General features: G+C 33.6%; 1 protein-coding gene across 2 annotated transcripts in view; it reads left to right on the top strand.

The window, feature by feature from the left end:
- Positions 1-18,782, top strand: part of LOC124357810 (eye-specific diacylglycerol kinase) — a 613,754-nt gene that overhangs the window by 11,367 nt on the left and 583,605 nt on the right. For both annotated transcript variants that reach the window (XR_006921984.1, XR_006921983.1), the window contains exon 2: positions 9,937-10,212. The gene's annotated coding sequence lies outside the window, so the exon portion shown is untranslated. The remainder of the gene's footprint in view (positions 1-9,936; positions 10,213-18,782) is intronic.

Raw genomic sequence — 18,782 nt, 5'->3', positions numbered from 1 at the left:
CTTTTTAAAATTTTACCGTTTATTTATTTTAACAATTGAAGTTTATTATTGCTTTATTGTTAATAAATATATTGTAATAAGTGTTTAGTCTTATTTATATTTTTTGGGTCAACAGCGGTATTTGTTCAAGTTGATATACTTGTTCGGCGATTGAAGTAAGGAGAAACTAAAGCCATCGGTAGGCTAGACAAACGACTTGGCTGTGGTTCGCATATTCAATGTTTCCTTTCTTTCCAAACGGACCTGAACAAGATAGTTGGGGATTTGGTGCTGTAAACGAGCAAATGGTCCGCTTTTTAGTTCCGAGTCTTTAACAAACGTTTATGGGACCCCTAAAAACTTTATGGACTCATTTCTTTACGCTCCCTGCTCATTGAGAACACTGTTTGTTAACTGGTCTTTTATGACGTTTGTGGTTTTCACGGTGGTTTCACTGTGTTTCTAAGAACAGATCTTTCTTGCCCACAACCTTCGGATTTTGTTGCCAGTTGGATGTTTCTCTCATTCCAAAATGAGTACTCTTCTCAAATGATGTGATTTGTCTCTAATGTGTCGCTCAAATATTTTCACTATGTTATATCCTGAAGTGTTTAAAAAATATTGAAGATATATTTTTCTTTATAATACTCTTAAGTTTTTAAAATTCTTTTTGAACAATTTTAACGAGAATTTTAAATTTGGTTGGGGCATGTAATGAGTCAGTACAACACTACTATAGCATATGTGATGCTAAATTTTAATTTATTTTATTTATTATTTTGCCGCTAACACGCATTTCATTAAGGTAAACAGTAGTATATTAAATGAGTTACAAAAATTGTAGCGTGATTAAGCAGTTCCCTACTATGCCTCATAGGATATAGTTTACTCTTCGTAAGTCATAATTTCGAGGCATTCGTCTGGCACGATACAAGATTCGTTTTACCATCATCCTACAATAGTCTTTTTGTTTGTTTGTTTATTAAACTGCAAAAAGTTATAAGGGCACTGTCAGATCGGTTTATTTTGGTTCGTATAGAACTTCAATTAAGTTTAATTACTGTGTTAAGAAGCTGTGTTCATACCGTTTAAAGTCATTTTAAGGTCATCCACTCCAGATCATCATCATTCATATCAAAGGAAAACGGACTGTCCATAAAAGCTTTCTTAAGTTGTACTGGAATATGTTAAGTAGCTTCCAGCCTTTGAATACAGAATCATTATCAGTCATCACTACTTGCATAAACCGAACAAACTAATGTTTTCTTTCCTTGGTACTGGAAAATTTAAGGAGCTTCAGCCTTTGAAAAACAGTTCATTATCAGTCATCACTTATATTGATTAAAACGAACAACATATGTTTCTTTCCTTGTACTGGAATATTTTAAGGAGCTTTCAGCCTTTGATAACAAACATTATCAGATCATCACTTATATTGCATAAACCGTAACAAAACTAATGTTTTCTTTTCCTTTGTACTGGAATATTTTAAGGAGGCTTCAGCCTTGAAAACAGATCACCATTATACCAGTATCACCGCTAGCGTTAACCGAAGAACAATGTTTCTTTCTTGTACTGGAATATTTTTTATAGGGAGCTTCCAGCTTTGAAACACAGGATCATTATCAGTCTTCACTACTTGAATAAAACGAACAACTAATGTTTTCTTTCCCTTGTACTGGAATATTTTTATAAGGAGCTTCCAGCCTTTGGTAAAAACAGTTCATATATCTGTAATCACCGCTAGGTAAACCGAAGTAGTAACACCAATGTTTTCTTTCTTGTTACTGGAATATTTTAAGGAGCTTCCAGCACTTTCGAAACAGTTTCATTATCAGTAAATCACCGCTAGCGTAAAACGAAGAACCAATGTTTTCTTTCCTTGTACTGAATATTTTAAGGAGCTTCCAGCTTTTAAAAAAGATCATTATCAGTCATCACTACTTGCATAAACCGAAGAACCAATGTTTTCTTTCCTTGTACTGGAATATTTTAAGGAGCTTCCAGCTTTTAAAACAGATCATTATCAGTAATCACTACTGCATAAACCGAACAAAACCAATGTTTTTTTCCTTGTATGGAATATTTTAAGGGAGCTTCCGCCTTTGAAAACATATCATTAATCAGTCATTCAATACTAGCATAAACCGAACAACAATGTATTATTTCCTTGTACTGGAATATTTTAAGGAGCTTCAAGCTAAATAGTCATGTTGTTTACTAGGGCAGTTGAATCATTATTGAACAACCAATGTTTTCTTTATTTCCTTGTACTGGAATATTTTAAGGAGCTTCCATTTGAAAACAGATTCATTATCCATCACCGCTAGATGTAAACCGAACAACCAATGTTTTCTTTCCTTGTACTGGAATATTTTAAGGAGCTTCCAGCCTTTGAATGATCCAAAAATGTGACTTTTTCCATGTTCCATCACTATAAATAAACCGAACAACCAATGTTTTCTTTCCTTGTACTGGAATATTTTTAAGGAGCTCATTGAAAACAGATCATTATCAGTTTATCATTAAACTACTATTGTTAATAAGTACTTCCATTGTAATAATGTTTAGTCTTATTTATCTATTTTGGTCAACAGCGGTTCTTTGTTGTTAGGAATATTTAACCAATGTTTTCTTTCCTTGTACTGGAATATTTTAAGGAGCTTCCAGCCTTTTGAAAACAGATCAAGCCATCGTAGGCTAGACAACGACTTGGCTGTGGTTCGAACAATACAATGTTTTTCTTTCCTTGTACTGGAATATTTTAAGGAGCTTGGATTTGGTGCTGTAAACGAGCCAAATGGTCCGCTTTATAGTTCCGGAGTCTTTAACAAACGTTTATTGGACCTAAAAACTGTACTGGACTCATTTCTTAAGGAGCTTCCAGCCTTTGAAAACAGATCACTGTTATCAGTCATCACTGGTTTTTTATGACGTTTGTGGTTTTCGGTGGTTTCACTGTGTTCTTTTAAGAACAGCTCTTTTTCTTTGCCCAAAACCTTCATTATCAGCTGGCTGATTCTCTCATTCCAAATGATACTCTTCTCAAATGATGTGATTTGTCTCTAATGTCGCTCCAAATATTATCCTTTGAAAACATATCCTGGATCAGTGTTTAAAAATATTGAAATATATTTTTCTTTTTCATACTTCTTAGTTTTTTTCAAATTCTTTTTGAACAACCAATTTTCCTTCCTTGTACGAGAATATTTTAAGGAGCTTCCAGCCTTTGAAAACAGATGATTCAGTACATCACTACTATGCATAATAATAGTAATTTAAATTTATTTTATTTCCTTGTACTGGAACACATTACATTAAGGACAGCTTCCAGCCTTAAATGAGGCACAAAAATTGTATCAGTGATCAGTCATCACTACATGTTTTCTTTCCTCATACTGGAATATTTTAAGGAGCTTCCAGCCTTTGAATTTCGAGGCATTCGTCTGGCAGATACAAGATTCGTTTAAAACCATCAATCCTACAATAGTCTATTTGTATGTTTGTTTAGGCTTTTGTTTGCATTACCGAAACTGGCTGTCAGATCGGTTTATTTTAAGGAGCTTCCTTTGAGAACTTCAATTATCAGTCATAATTACGGTTAAACCGATGCTGTTTTATACCGTTGTACTGGAAGTATTTTACGTCATCCAGCTCCAGATCATCATCATTCATCAACAATAGGAAAACTGACTGTACAACCAAAGTTTTCTTACCTTGTACTGGAATATTTTAAGGAGCTTCCAGCCTTTGAAAACAGATCATTATCAGTCATCACTACTAGCAATAACCGAACAACCAATGTTTTCTTTCCTTGTACTGGAATATTTTAAGGAGCTTCCAGCCTTTGAAAACAGATCATTATCAGTCATCACTACTAGAATAAACCGAACAACCAATGTTTTCTTTCCTTGTACTGGAATATTTTAAGGAGCTTCCAGCCTTTGAAAACAGATCATTATCAGTCATCACTACTTGCATAAACCGAACAACCAATGTTTTCTTTCCTTGTACTGGAATATTTTAAGGAGCTTCCAGCCTTTGAAAACAGATCATTATCAGTCATCACTACTAGCATAAACCGAACAACCAATGTTTTCTTTCCTTGTACTGGAATATTTTAAGGAGCTTCCAGCCTTTGAAAACAGATCAGTATCAGTCATCACTACTTGCATAAACCGAACAACCAATGTTTTCTTTTCCTTGTACTGGAATATTTTAAGGAGCTTCCAGCCTTTGAAAACAGATCATTATCAGTCATCACTGCTAGCATAAACCGAAAAACCAATGTTTTCTTTCCTTATACTGGAATATTGTAGGAATATTTCAGATTCTTTTAGTTCTGAGTTAAGTATGGTTCTAATATTCATTTATTTAGATATCGATTAAAAACAAATTTAAACGTGAATTGAAACGAGTTTTATTCCGTCGATATGAGTTTTTATCAATTTAGTGACTTTTAGGACAAAGTACTTAGTTAGCATAAGAAAAATGTATCCTTATGATGAATACATTTATGTTCACCTTTATATATTTAATTATTTGTGTAACTATTTTTAGTAAATGCAAGAGATTACAGTATTTCAATTAAGTGATAAAATAATTGTGACAAAGATAGAAAACGAAATTTTTTGTAAAGTAGGTTTCAGTATTATTAAATCATTTTAGTAACACATTTTATACAGTGTCGCCATCTAAAAAGAGGGAAAAGATGAAGGGGAGCAGTTGTGATTGAGCAGGCAGATAGAACGAGTAATCGCTCCAAGCAAAAGTGCGGAATGCTTTATTGGAAACCAATAAACGACAGAAAAATGCAGTTTATTTGAATTCCTGTGTCCTGGGTATTCTAGCGTCGTGCTTTAAAAAAAAAGGTGAATATGAAAGTTAATATTGGATTCTTTCTTCGCACTAGATAGTATCTCGACTAAGATTTTGCTTTCGGGTTTAAGCCACATTGCATTTTTCCTTATATTAAAATTTCCTTGTACTTTGATAAATAATGGTTATCTCTCATTCCTGGCTACTGTTAATATACGTTTTCTAATAACCTTTGAAGCATAAAGTTATCCATTATTCCTGTGGAAGTTGTGTGAACAGTGAATAATGGAAATATAAGTGCTGTCAACAAATGCGAACATTCTCCTTGTGTACACTTTGTATTTAAAGACATTTTCGTGAGCAACGCTTGTGAAAAGTAAAATTGAACAATAACAATTGATACAATTCAAATTGCTTTTGTGCAGGGTACATGATTTTCGTGACTTAGATTCGCAGTACTCTTGCAGCGTAGTGCAGGTGCGCTGAGGTGTGTCGCGAGTGCCTGGCGTTCGGTTTGTTTGTCGTAAAGTACGTCAGTGAAAGTGTGGCAAGCCAGAGATGTCGGTCCGGCACACTTGGCCATAATTGGCTCACAGGCGCGAGTGACGTAATCTCCGCAACGTCCTTGACCCTCCAGCGTCCTGCAGCCGACGCTCCTTGCCTTCCAGTATTTGTCTAGGAGCTTAGATTACGTGTTCTCTATACTCGTCATTTCGCACTCAAATCTCTGTATGGACGACAAAGTCATCCCTGTTCAAATGGCACACCAACTACATTCCTCGATTCACTTTGGAATAATGATATACATTAAAAATGCATGTTCTAAGTCAGTATTAATTCAGAGTTTAAAGTTTATTATGCAAAATTGTGGCTTTTCAAACACCCGTTTTTCATGATAGAATCACAATTATCCCAACGTTTATTCAAATCTAGGATAATTTCTCAAAGAGACCCTTCCTACTTCTCGCGGCCATCTCGTCTCGTTAAGATAGTCTTCGCTCGTATACAAACTAATAAAATATGAGTCAAAATGTGAATTCTGTTTAAAATCAACATTTTAAGGGATTAATTGCGTTAATCTTAGAGAAATTTTAAATTAGTTTATAGAAAGAAATAAATATTTAAGTGCTGTACATCACATTTAAAACAGTTCACCTATCGTAAAATATAAAAAATCAAACCCTTTGAGCAACTTAAGATTTTAGAACTACAGGATACTGGAATTAAAATAACAGTGCTGGAACTTTTCCAAATGTAGCACTGTACAAAAATGTATATGACTAGTTTGTGCTTTTTAATTTTTTTGTATATTGTAGTGTACGTTAGTGCATGTTGATAGTTTATTCCTTTTAAGATGAAACCCTTTTCAACTTTATCTTTTTTGCTTCTCTAAAATGGTTGTCCATGACAGAAATGTCCCATATTATAAACTTTTAAATTGTTTGGGCAATATCCTTTTAAACAATGTGAAGGTAAATTATTAATAATTTTATAGTAATTGTTACGTAATTGTATTAAATGTTAGTGAAGTATTCAAAACTAAAAACGATTCAAACGAAGCTATATTTTATTTGAGTTACAACACTTTGTTTTTTATCAAGTACGTAGATAAATAAAGGAATACACAATAAATAATAAACAAAGGAAATTATTTTTAGTATATGCATTTAGTACAAGTTATTTTGTATCAATTTAATATTACAAACAAGGTACGCCGTTACATGACAGGGTCAAGAGCACAAAGAGTTCAAGGTCACAGACTACTTAGTGAGTTGAGGTAGTTTACCTTAGGGAAATAGCTTGGACATGCGATCGTCTGCCTTATCGAATATAAAACGGTAATCTTCAGTGGTTAGTACCTGAATTAATTAACTGTCTAAACCATGAAACCGTGCAGTTTTAAATACACACACTCACATTTATATATAATTATTTTAAAGAACCGACACGACCTTCTTAAAGCTCATTGTTTTTTTTTATGACAAAGAGAGAAAGAAAACATGCGACAGTAAAATTCGGGTCAAAAAGATTTTTTTCTGATATAATCATGTAAATGAGGTTCAATATTTGCTAGTTCTTTCTGGATGTTCTCGATGTATCGAAGGTCCTACCGCGTTGCCCACGGATTGGCATATCACTTAAATGGCAGACCGTTTATAAATTAGAATTACCTTCTAACCTTGTTCAAACAATTAATTATAAAGACTGTAGCCTTGTTTTGCATTTTAATTTCAGTAGTATCATAGAAAAAGGTTAAGTTTGGCTGGCAGATAACCGAATTAGAACGAACAATCTATAGAAATTTTAGATTTTGATAATATTGAGAATAACGCCCAGTGAGTGAGTGTTTCAGTCAGTCTATGGTATCTGGCTTTGATGAATCTCGATAGTAAGGACTTAGTATACGATAGTAAATTTATCGTTATATTACGTACGTATCGGCACGTAATCGATTAATTATTTGTTAGTTGGCGATTGAAGATAAGTATTTACATATCTTAGTACCGAATGGATGTATAGTAAATACTTTTTATATTATATTGGTGGATAATTTGAAATATTATTGTACAACATGGACACAATTAAATGAAGCGTGATATAGTACTGAACTTTATTACCAGACTTAATAAAATACCGCTGAAGTGAAAAACAAAGCAAGAAGTAACATTAATGAAACTAAGTTTTAAAACCACGTTTATCTGGAAAGAAATAATTAAAGTGAAAAAGAAGGAGCCTCTAATGAACTAACTAGAAGGAGAATTTCAAGTTACTTCCCTTGAAGCACTTCCCCCTCCCCGTGGAACAAAGGTAATTCCAATTACTGCCAGTAGGCCTCGCCACTGATTAACCACATTAGAGGTCTTACGTTCTATTATAACCCTTTCGCGTGGCCTTTCCCATCGACTTAAATTAATACCTCAACATTGGTTTTACAATAACACCATAACTATCAAACTTTAAAAAACCTTGTAATATGGGAATATTTGAATTTTATAAAATATCAGCTAAAACAATTTTACAACTCAATGGGCAATGAGAATTAACTTATAGGAATGTAGACGGAATGACGTTACACGGCTACCTATGAGATTGATAACAATCGTTTAAGTACTAAAAACAATCGAATAATTTGTTAACAATTCTTATTTAAAACTAACCTATAGATTAAAGTTAAAAGTTTACTTAGAAATAAATTTGTATTTACGATTCAATATTTCAAAATGAAATCTCCATGTAAAAACTCACTACTGTCGTATAAAAGAAAGATACCTATTAACATTGTGAACGTTTTTCACGTTTAACACAGATTATATTTTCTATTATTCATTTTTGCGAATAGGTATACGGGTAAAAACCCTTTGTACATTAAAAGGTGATAAGACAGGACAGTATGTAACAAAAAGAATGATCACAAGTAGACTATTCTTTGTGCTTTAGACTCCAAAGCTGTAGAGTTCTTCCTTGGATCATAACATTATATACCAAGTTACAGGTCTCTACAATCATTCTATGAAGAGTTATCGCAGAAACTAATGGACGGAGAATAGATTCGTTCCCAAGAGAAAAAAGTCCTAACAGATTGAAAGAAAAAAATCTAAAATATAAATTTTTACAAAAAGTCGGGATTAGCAATGTCTAAAGATCTGTAATTAATTGCCATATTTAAGGCTCTGTAATTTATTGCTTATATTCTTTCTCCTCTAAAGTACAGTGGGTCCAAATCGTATTTTTAAATCACACCTCTATTGGATAAAGAACTGCTCCAAGCATATAATTTTAAAATAACAATGAAAACCCAACTGGCGGTCGACTTTGCTGTCTTTGATCAATGTAGGAAACTCTTCCAGCTGATTGGTTCGCTTTCTTTTTGAGTCGTAGGCGTGAATATTGTAAAATAGATTTTTAAATTCCTTTGGTTTCATCAAAAGTATTGCATAAACAAAAACTCGCTTATGTGTTCACTAAAATATGAACAAAAACAAGTATTTTAAATAAGAACGTCAGTTCATACCTTTGTCAACTTTTACAACAAAATTAGAAAGTTTTGTTTTATTACCATTTAATGCTATTTAAAATTAATCATACTTTTAAAATAACAAATCTACTTCGTTCTACTAACTGAAAGCGTCTTTGCATGGGACAATATTCCTGCTTGCAGAAGTAGAGGGGCTTTTGAGTTTAACACTGGTATTTACATACTTTATTAAAGAGGCTTCGAAAATACGTATAAATAGAGTGATATATTTTAACAAAATGATAAATGGGAAATATTCTCGCTTTTTTTTTTTTAAAAAAAGAGGCCGATCTCCTTTAAAGCCTTATTGATCCCCATTTTAGCCCTTTTCTCCAAGACCTAATGAGCTACTAGCCTATACGAGGATTTTATCAAACAGAATAAAAGGAAGAGTCGATGCAGTACAAGGTTGATGAATGAAAATGCGTTATAGGAGGTGGTTGAACTGTAATTTCGTATCATGAGTTGTATCGAACCCCATACTTTGCGATCCAACAGTAAATATTTAGATTAGGGCCAATGTCAATTTGTTTGACGATCACGCACTATCGATTTAAATTAATTATAATTTTTAAGATTGATCCCTATCACTTTGAAGGCTTAAAGAATGGTTGAAGAGTTAGGTAGACTTGTGTAAGTACCAAATGAAAATATTATAAACAAAAGTTATTTACTTTTTTAAGTAATTATATCAGGTAATTATTTGATATATTGGTATATAACCAAACGTTTTTTATCAGCGGCAAATTACGAGACATAAATATGACGCGTGGTTCAAGGTTATAACAACAGTAACAATTATGATTAACCGTAGTGAGACAAACACACATGTAGGAAGACTGGATCGACAATATTGTATCGACTACAACAAAACTCCATTGGCAAAGGCTGTTCATAGCAACATATTCAAACAAACATATACTCGATATATGGATTGAAGAGCAATTGAAAATGAAAATAGTCAGCTCTATGTAACCATCTCTTAATTAAGTAAAATATCCCACTATGTGTAGATTACTCTGAGATATACCTATATTTCTATGGCACTGATAAAATTTTTTTTTCCAATGCTCTTTGTTAATACACATTAACAAGTTGGTCCTACTACTTATTTCAATGTGTAGGTGTTCAAGGATTTACAACGATATAGTATAAAAGACAGACAGTTGAGTGTGTAGTGTGACAGACGGCACTGTGAGTGTTGGAGTATGGAGAATGGTGGCTTCCACTAGTCAAGCTCACATCCTGCCGGCCCTCGAGGAGTCAGATGAGGGCCTGCCGCCATCACAGGGCAGTTCTTGCCCTCTGGTCGAGCGGCATCGGCGCCCTTCCTATACTTGTACACCCTTCCCGTACCGTCGGCACTACGCCGTGCGCCGCAAGTCCGGCCCTCCCGTCAGGTAAGCTTAGTTGTAAGTTTCATAATCCGAAGAAAATTCTGCAAAATTAATAAAAATATTTACCGGAAATAATTGAGATGATCTTGTAAAATAAACAGACACTGCTGAGTACAGAAGATCCGACAGATTGTAACAAAAGAATTCGCACAGACGAACGGACTACCATTTGATCTTTTGACCCCAGAATCAAGTATTGCCTTCACAGAGAATACAAAAATTGTTTTTTAATTAATTATTTTTTTATTGTTTCCCTTTTTATATTTTTTCTTAAGTTAGTTTTTAAATTTTTCTATTTTTGTAAATTATTTTTTATATTTTTATTAAATTAATTTTTTTACTATTTTTTATAATTTAAATTAATAAAAAAAATTAATTGCAGTATTTTTTTAATTAATATTTTTTATTATTATTTTTTAAATTAATTAATTTCTCATTTCACACATGCACATGAAATGTATAAGTGCATGTAATACAATTATTGAATAAAGACTTTTCAGAGTTGAACTTGAATACCGTTGATCGTTACTAGCATTGCATAGATCAGCTGTACCAGCTAAAGGGAAAATCCGTAACTGTCATTATTGTAGACATTCAGTTTGAAATGGCACAAATATACGAAATCTAGCAAAGAGTTATATTCCTCGAGATGATTTATGAAAGTTGACCATGAGTAACCTATGTACTGTCTATAGGACCTTTTTTGCAATACTAATCATATACACAGCCTATTACACGATTCATGAAGGATCTATTGCGGAATCTCTAATAATAAGGGGCGTTTCCCAGCCAGTTGGCAACCCTGGAAATTATAATTAATTTATAATAATAAATTTTGTAATCTGGTTTATGTAAATCACGTGTTTATTTCAAATTGAGTAAGTGTGGTTATCAGTGAGTTAGAAGAACAACAGCGAATTAGAACATTTACTTTTTTGTAATTATGTTAACAACGTGAAAAACTCCGTATAAGCAAATTAGTTAAAACAGAAAACATTACTGCGTCATTTATCCATCTGATAAGGATAACAGTTGACATGACATATGGTTAAATAGTCAATTTATTTTACTGATTCAGATAATTATTTGAGGTGCTGTTGATCATCACTTTATACAACTGGAAAAAGCTTAAAATAAATTTAATGACTGCATTTTAGACAAATGATTGGATACACTTAATACATTAGTTTTATATGCACGTTAAGTATTACATTATGTGCAGTATATAAAAGATAATTATTGATATGAAACGTAATAAAATAAATGATTATTACCGTTTAAACAACGGGTAGTTAGAGAGAAAAACTAAACATCTGGAATGGACAGTTAAATTAAATTAGGTTATTTTATTTAAAGGCTGTTATAATTCATTGCTCCATCAAATGTTTATTATAAACATTAAATTTTGTTTTCATAGGACACCCTTAATATAGGGCAGGTTTATATAGTCACTTTGGTGCATTTTGGTGCTACGTGACTTTTGTGACCGTTCAACTCCATTTTACGGGTCGAGTCATCCAACATACCAAACACATCTGCATGGATTGGTGTACGGAGATAGAGTCTCCTTCCAGGAATCATTCCGGATTAATTCAGCTTATAGACAAACATTGCCATCGTGCAAGGATGCTCAATGGAATCTACCAGTTAAGGATCGATTAGATCCACCTCTCGAACAGTTAAAGCAAGTATGGTTTCAGAGACGAAGATGTTTGTAAATTCTTCTCTTTACAAAACCTTCTAGAACATCACTGTGCTAATGAAAGTTCCAAAACCGCATGTGACTGGCTTTCGCGTATGTCACGAAAAACATCAAACGATTCAGAGGGAGATGATATTATAAATTACACAACATATAACAGGCGTGATCTTGGTATTTAATGATTCTGACTTTTGTGACGTTCTGAAACAGAAATTTAAATGTGTTTAATTAATTGTATTTAAATTGATTACAAGCATCGTAGTAGAAAATGCATAATTTATTTACAAATCTGTACGTTTTATCGCAAATCTCATTGCATTCAATTACAAAATAAAATGTCCGGGATATTGTCATTTTAGTATTGATTATTGTTAATTTCGTTTAACAAAATGACTTGCCATTCGTTTCGATAAGAATTTTAATAAAGTGTGAAATTTGGGAATACGTATCTAACTTTTGGTTTAATAATAATTTGATGATTACTACAAATTTCAATAGCCGAATGCTACTTCGCTGTATTTTGTAAATTTATATATTATTTACAGAGTGCCCTATAGTACATCTATGAAAAATCCAACAACTTAACAGGAAAATATATATTCCTAGTTTTGCTCAGTCACTTAAGGAAATACTTCGCATGAGTTTGGTCAAAGTTATCTTAGGAAAGGAACCTTTCTTTATGAAATGTGTGTTTTCTCCATACAATTGGTCGTTTTGTTGTTCACATTCTTTGAAAACGGTAGTGTGGCATAGGGAATATCTAACTATAATGATTAATTTTAAGAGATTTCAAGCAAATGAGATGTTTACATTATTTTTCTGCTTCTTACTTTATTTTTGTGTGTTTGTCCAGGGATTATTAAATCCCATCTCCAAGTTGTGTCTTCTCCGTCCCTCATCACCCAGTTTTTTGAAGATTGGACCCGTATGTAATCAGTAATTCGTTTTATGTCACTACCCAGTGCATCTTGAAAAACAGACAAGATTTCTTTCCTTTAAACTATTGGTAGTTTTTCTCAGTAATGCTAGAAAACAATCGTTCTACTTATCGTTATTTAATCAATACGTGATCATAGACTTTACGGAGAGTTCATCAATGAAATAGATTGCAATGACATAGTAATGTACGTTCTTTATTATATTAATTAATAAACTTTACAGAAAACTGATGCACTATACCATTGCAACGTTACTTAATGGATGAGTATTTAGTTTTATGCGATATATTGAATCCTACACACAGTACTCAAAGAGATTTATGTAATAAATGCTCCATTAAGCTCTAGTTACATTACCTATCAAATGATGTCAATGTAGGCTGAAAACATAGGCTTATGTTTGATAAAAATGAAAAAGGACAATTTTTGTAATTTAATACATTACTTTCTCAAACATTCTTTTTATCCAGGCATGATTAAGAACTGAAATTTATTTTGTATCACGCGCTAAACATGTGAACCTGAAATAAATGTCAAGCACGAAGTTTGGCTTGTTTTAAATGTTAGTCTGTTCAGCCATTTAAATTAAATAATATCTAAAATAATAATAGCACCCATTTTCTCACGTTATATCTGCGGAATTTTAATCATTCTAAAGGGCATTGAGTTAGTTGTCTAACGGATGAAAGGTCACATTTCTGAAATCGTAGTTCCTTCACAGAGAATACCGTGCATCGTTACTAGCATTGCGTTGCTTAGCTGTAATAGCTAAAGGAAAATCCACAACTGTAATTATTTTAGACATCCTGTTTAGAATCCTAGTAATGAGTTATGTTTATGCGTTATGTAAACAGTTACACAATTGTGTGATATCTACATACGTTGCACGTTATCATTATCAGGTGTCAAAATCGTGGGTCACTGAAGAAAAAAACAATATAGACTAATTAACAGAACTTAATAAATATTACTCTTTATGAGCTATAGAGGCATTGCACTACAATGGTACTGCAGAGTGTGTGCAAAAGTGCGTACATTCCACGAGACACGGGGGACTCGTGCCGCGATGTGATGAAATCAACTCTCTGATTTATTATCATTTAAAATATATAAGAAAATTCATAGTTCTAAATAGCTTATGGACCATCATCTACTACGAGAAATCTTTTTGGAACATAAACTGTCATCATACTTACACCTCAAGTATGTCATGCTCGTGTGTAGAATATTGACGACGAAGTGATGACTAATACGATGATGTAATATTAATACAATGTATGATGACTCCTGACGCTATTGCGCCACGATGCATCATTCATGTCTATTTAGATTTTCATAGTAGAGCATTAATTCTGTATTATAAGAATACTGCATTAATGTTTTTATAACACAAAACCTTCTGTGCAATGTTTCGATTCCTTGAAAACCTATTTATGTTACTTACTATTAAGGAGCAGTGGGAATGGCGCCGTTTAAATAAAATATCCAAGGTCACCGTGATCTCGACATGCGGCAACGTGTTAATTAACTTGATGTTAGAAACCATTTCCGCCAGTGGTAGTGGTCTAACTTACGAAACTCATATTTTTCCTCATCCCTCCTCTTCCACTTCAACTCTACCATTGCTTTTATCTGTTTGTCTCGATTACTTTTAAAATGGCATCCTTTTTTATATTTTTAAAGCATTGCAGCATTTTTTTACACTGGGTTTAGCCTGAAAATAGTTTTGTGTGTCACAAAAAGTAGAAACAAAAACTGTTAAACAGAAAACAAAAATATAACCTGACTATTTTGCCCCTGTTTTATTAGATGGATAATCTTGTTTTTTTTATCTACCCATGAAGTTAATTGCGTTATGAACAATTGTATCATGCAATAATCTGAAAGAGGACAAATTATGCAATGGAATGAAACAACTCAATTGTGATAGATAAAGTGTGTTATGCAATATTATGCTTCTGCAGAACAGATGTAGAACTTAAAACAGCTGGTTAGCACATGTTCTCTTATTGCTGTGATAAATTATTGTGCTTATGAAACGCATTGAGTATTTGTAAGTCGAAACAAATTGCATAAAAATGTTTTTCTCTTATTGAAAGAATAATAAAAAAATAAATAAGTTCATGCATCTAAAGAGGGTACGCGATGAAATTATTTAATCTATCCAAATTCTTAGAGAATTAGACATCTTGTTTATGTTGGAGCTAAAATCCGTCTGAAAAGCACTATAAACACAGAGCGTATAAACACGTTTATGAGTGTGAACCAATTCCAGCGTTGTTTTCTTTCGACCAGTATCTGCCCGCCGAGACGGAAGATAAGGTTGACACAATACACAGTTTGTTTTCGCAGCGAACACAAGGTCCGGTATGTTTGTTTTGTTTCTCCAGAACAAAAGGCCGTCTACATTGTTACAGTTGGATGAACGTTCAACGATTACTTCTCGTTTCCAATCTAAACCCGTTTATTCCTTCTATTTTAATTAGATCCTTTTTATTGTACCTCTTTATACAAGTAGCAGTACGTCACAACATGTGTCGTATAACAGGCTTCGCTGAGGTAGCATCCAAAGTTCCAATTCTATAGCTCATGTAATTCTCGAGATGTCCTGCACACAAATAAATGAATAGTCAAACAGAAAATAACTTCGCTGTGGTAGCATCCAGTGTTCCAATTCTATAGCTCATGTAATTCTCGAGATATCCTGCACACAGATAAATGAATAGTCAAACAGAAAATAACTTCGCTGAGGTAGCATCCAGTGTTCCAATTCTATAGCTCATGTAATTCTCGAGATGTCCTGCACACAGATAAATGAATAGTCAAACAGAAAATAACTTCGCTGAGGTAGCATCCAGTGTTCCAATTCTATAGCTCATGTAATTCTCGAGATGTCCTGCACACAGATAAATGAATAGTCAAACAGAAAATAAATTGTTACATTTCCCGGCAGACGAAAGAAAAATTGTGTCAACTTATTGAGCACAACTTATTTGCGTCAATAACGCTCAACCAAATACCATTGTTGGAGATGCATCACCATAGAACTCATTCTTGTCTGTTTCATTTAAAAATTAAATTTTGAAAATTCGGTCTTTCTTAAAATAACTTGCCACACATTAACATGATACATTAATATTTATGTTTATTACGTTATGATTCATAGCAGTCTTTGAACAATAAATGTCTACGCAATAAATTATTACGAATAGGTGATGTTATATCATGTATCAAGTTAGATAACAGGATTTTAATATGCTAATTTTAAAATCTCAAACGACTTTACTCAGTTTGCTTATACATTTACTTATTATAATATTTTCTCGTTGTCATCGCGGTTACCTATAAGATCAAGGTCAAAATATTCGCTAACGCCCAGCAAATCACAAAGAGTGGCATGCAGACTCCCATAGATCCATCCATAATAATAATAAGAAAAATAGCCCAATAATATGAGACAGTTTTTAACCGTAATAAATAAACTGATGCCCGTCAATCGCGATCCGTTTTCTAATTTAGTACTCAATTTAAGGGAATTTGAAGGACTATAGTTAATACAGTAATAATTAGAAAGGGATATATTTAAATTTTTAACGCGTCTTTTTTCGCTGTAAACTATTTACCGTTTTATATTGGCCACAAACATTCTGTCCGGGTAGAAAAATTCTTGCTGCATTTAAGATTTTAGCGATATTTAAACATGAACAGTTCTAAATTTTCTAGATATTCCGTTAGGTTACTCAGAATAAGTTGCAGATGATCAAATAACAAGCTTCCAAAGCATTCGGGCGAGGTTTGGAATTTGTGTAGAGTACGTAAATATGAGAATGCTTTTTATAATCTTAAAATGTTCTACGGTTTACGGTTTATTTGTACAAGCTTTGCACTTGATCATTGCGTTACTACGTTGACTGTTCCAATAACAATTTTTTTTTTTTTTTTTTTTTTTTTTTTTTTTTTTTTTTTTTTTTTTTTTTTTTTTTTTTTTTTTTTTTTTTTTTTTTTTTTTTTTTTTTTTTTTTGAGAAATATTGATTGACTGGGATAGTCTGTGTCGACAATACCGTGCTGTAGTGAAGTGCCGGTTAACAGACATGTCGTGGGACACTGTCGACACGCCCTTACATTACCCTGCTGCGGTTACTGCTCTGTTGCTTGCGGTTACCTGAAAGTATTAAAGGACTGGGATAGTCTGTGTCGACAATACCGTGCTGTAGTGAAGTGCCGGTTAACAGACATGTCGTGGGACACTGTCGACACGCCCTTACATTACCCTGCTGCGGTTACTGCTCTGTTGCTTGCGGTCAGCTAAAAGTATTGACGGACTGGGATAGTCTGTGTCGACAATACCGTGCTGTAGTGAAGTGCCGGTTAACAGACATGTCGTGGGACACTGTCGACACGCCCTTACATTACCCTGCTGCGGTTACTGCTCTGTTGTTTGCGGTCAGCTAAAAGTATTGACGGACTGGGATAGTCTGTGTCGACAATACCGTGCTGTAGTGAAGTGCCGGTTAACAGACATGTCGTGGGACACTGTCGACACGCCCTTACATTACCCTGCTGCGGTTACTGCTCTGTTCCTTGCGGTCAGCTGAAAGTATTGACGGACTGGGATAGTCTGTGTCGACAATATCGTGCTGTAGTGAAGTGCCGGTTAACAGACATGTGGTGGGACACTGTCGACACGCCCTTATATTACCCTGCTGAGGTTACTGCTCTGTTGCTTGCGGTTAGATGAAGGTCACATCGTTTTCTATTGTTCTATAAACACATCAGCTTTTGGTCGTAACTAATTATAAAAACATTAATCCTGGAAGATTTCTCTGATGTACACTTTGATCATTTGGAACAATCCACCGTGGTGGCCTGCTGGTTTAGGGCTTATAATCCACGTACACATTTACAGTGACGTCAAATTCATGTTAATATTACATTTTATGTTCATAAGTGTTCAGTTACTATAAGGTATTTTATTTAACGACTTCCTTATATTCCTTATACAGGGTGTACATAAAGTCCTGCACAGGTATAATATTTTCTGAACGATAACAGATAAATCAACAAGATTTGGTACATCAACACTAAACCTAAAAATCCACTTTTTGAAGGAACTATCAGTTTTCTGTATCATCATGGGGACGTCCCGCAAGGAGTCAGAAGGAAATCTTAAATAGGAGCATAGGTCAATATGCACATCATTTTAAAGGGCTTATCTAGCATAGTTTAATGCCGCAAACCGCACTCAAAAAGATTGATCCAGTACAAAATGGCGGTTGTTCAAAGGTTTTACTTGGTTACATTTTATTAGTAGCCATAACCCCAGTAAAGCAAAACTGCAACCAAAAATACTGCTAATTAGGTTTTCACCGTTATCAATATATTAGGACCAAATTTGTAACCCTTGAGGATAACTAACATCATAATTCACTTCTGTACAACTGACAAGCATAATGTACTATTTAGCTGCAGTATTTTTTGGTTGCAGTTTTGCTTTACTGGGTTTATGGCTACTAATAAAATGTAACCAAGTAAAACCTTTGAACAGCCGCCATTTTGTACTGGATCAATCTTTTTGAGTGCGGTTTGCGGCATTAAACTCTGCTAGATAAGCCCTTTAAAATGATGTGCATATTGACCTATGCTCCTATTTAAGATTTCCTTCTGACTCCTTGCGGGACGTCCCCATGATGATACAGAAAACTGATAGTTACTTCAAAAAGTGGATTTTTAGGTTTAGTGTTGATGTACCAAATCTTGTTGATTTATCTGTTATCGTTCAGAAAATATTATACCTGTGCAGGACTTTATGTACACCCTGTATATTAGATTCCAAGCCAAACTGGAAGTAAACATTCTGATTTATATTTCTGTGCCTTATTAATTTGCTATAGTTGTGTTCTTTATCAGCTTGTATTTAGAATAGCAGTGGTG

This window comes from Homalodisca vitripennis, chromosome 3, assembly GCF_021130785.1.
Source record: "Homalodisca vitripennis isolate AUS2020 chromosome 3, UT_GWSS_2.1, whole genome shotgun sequence".
In the NCBI taxonomy this organism is placed as follows: Eukaryota; Metazoa; Arthropoda; class Insecta; order Hemiptera; family Cicadellidae; genus Homalodisca; species Homalodisca vitripennis.
The sequence above is the reverse complement of the archived record's forward strand: the minus strand, read 5'-3'. Positions and strand labels throughout refer to the sequence as shown.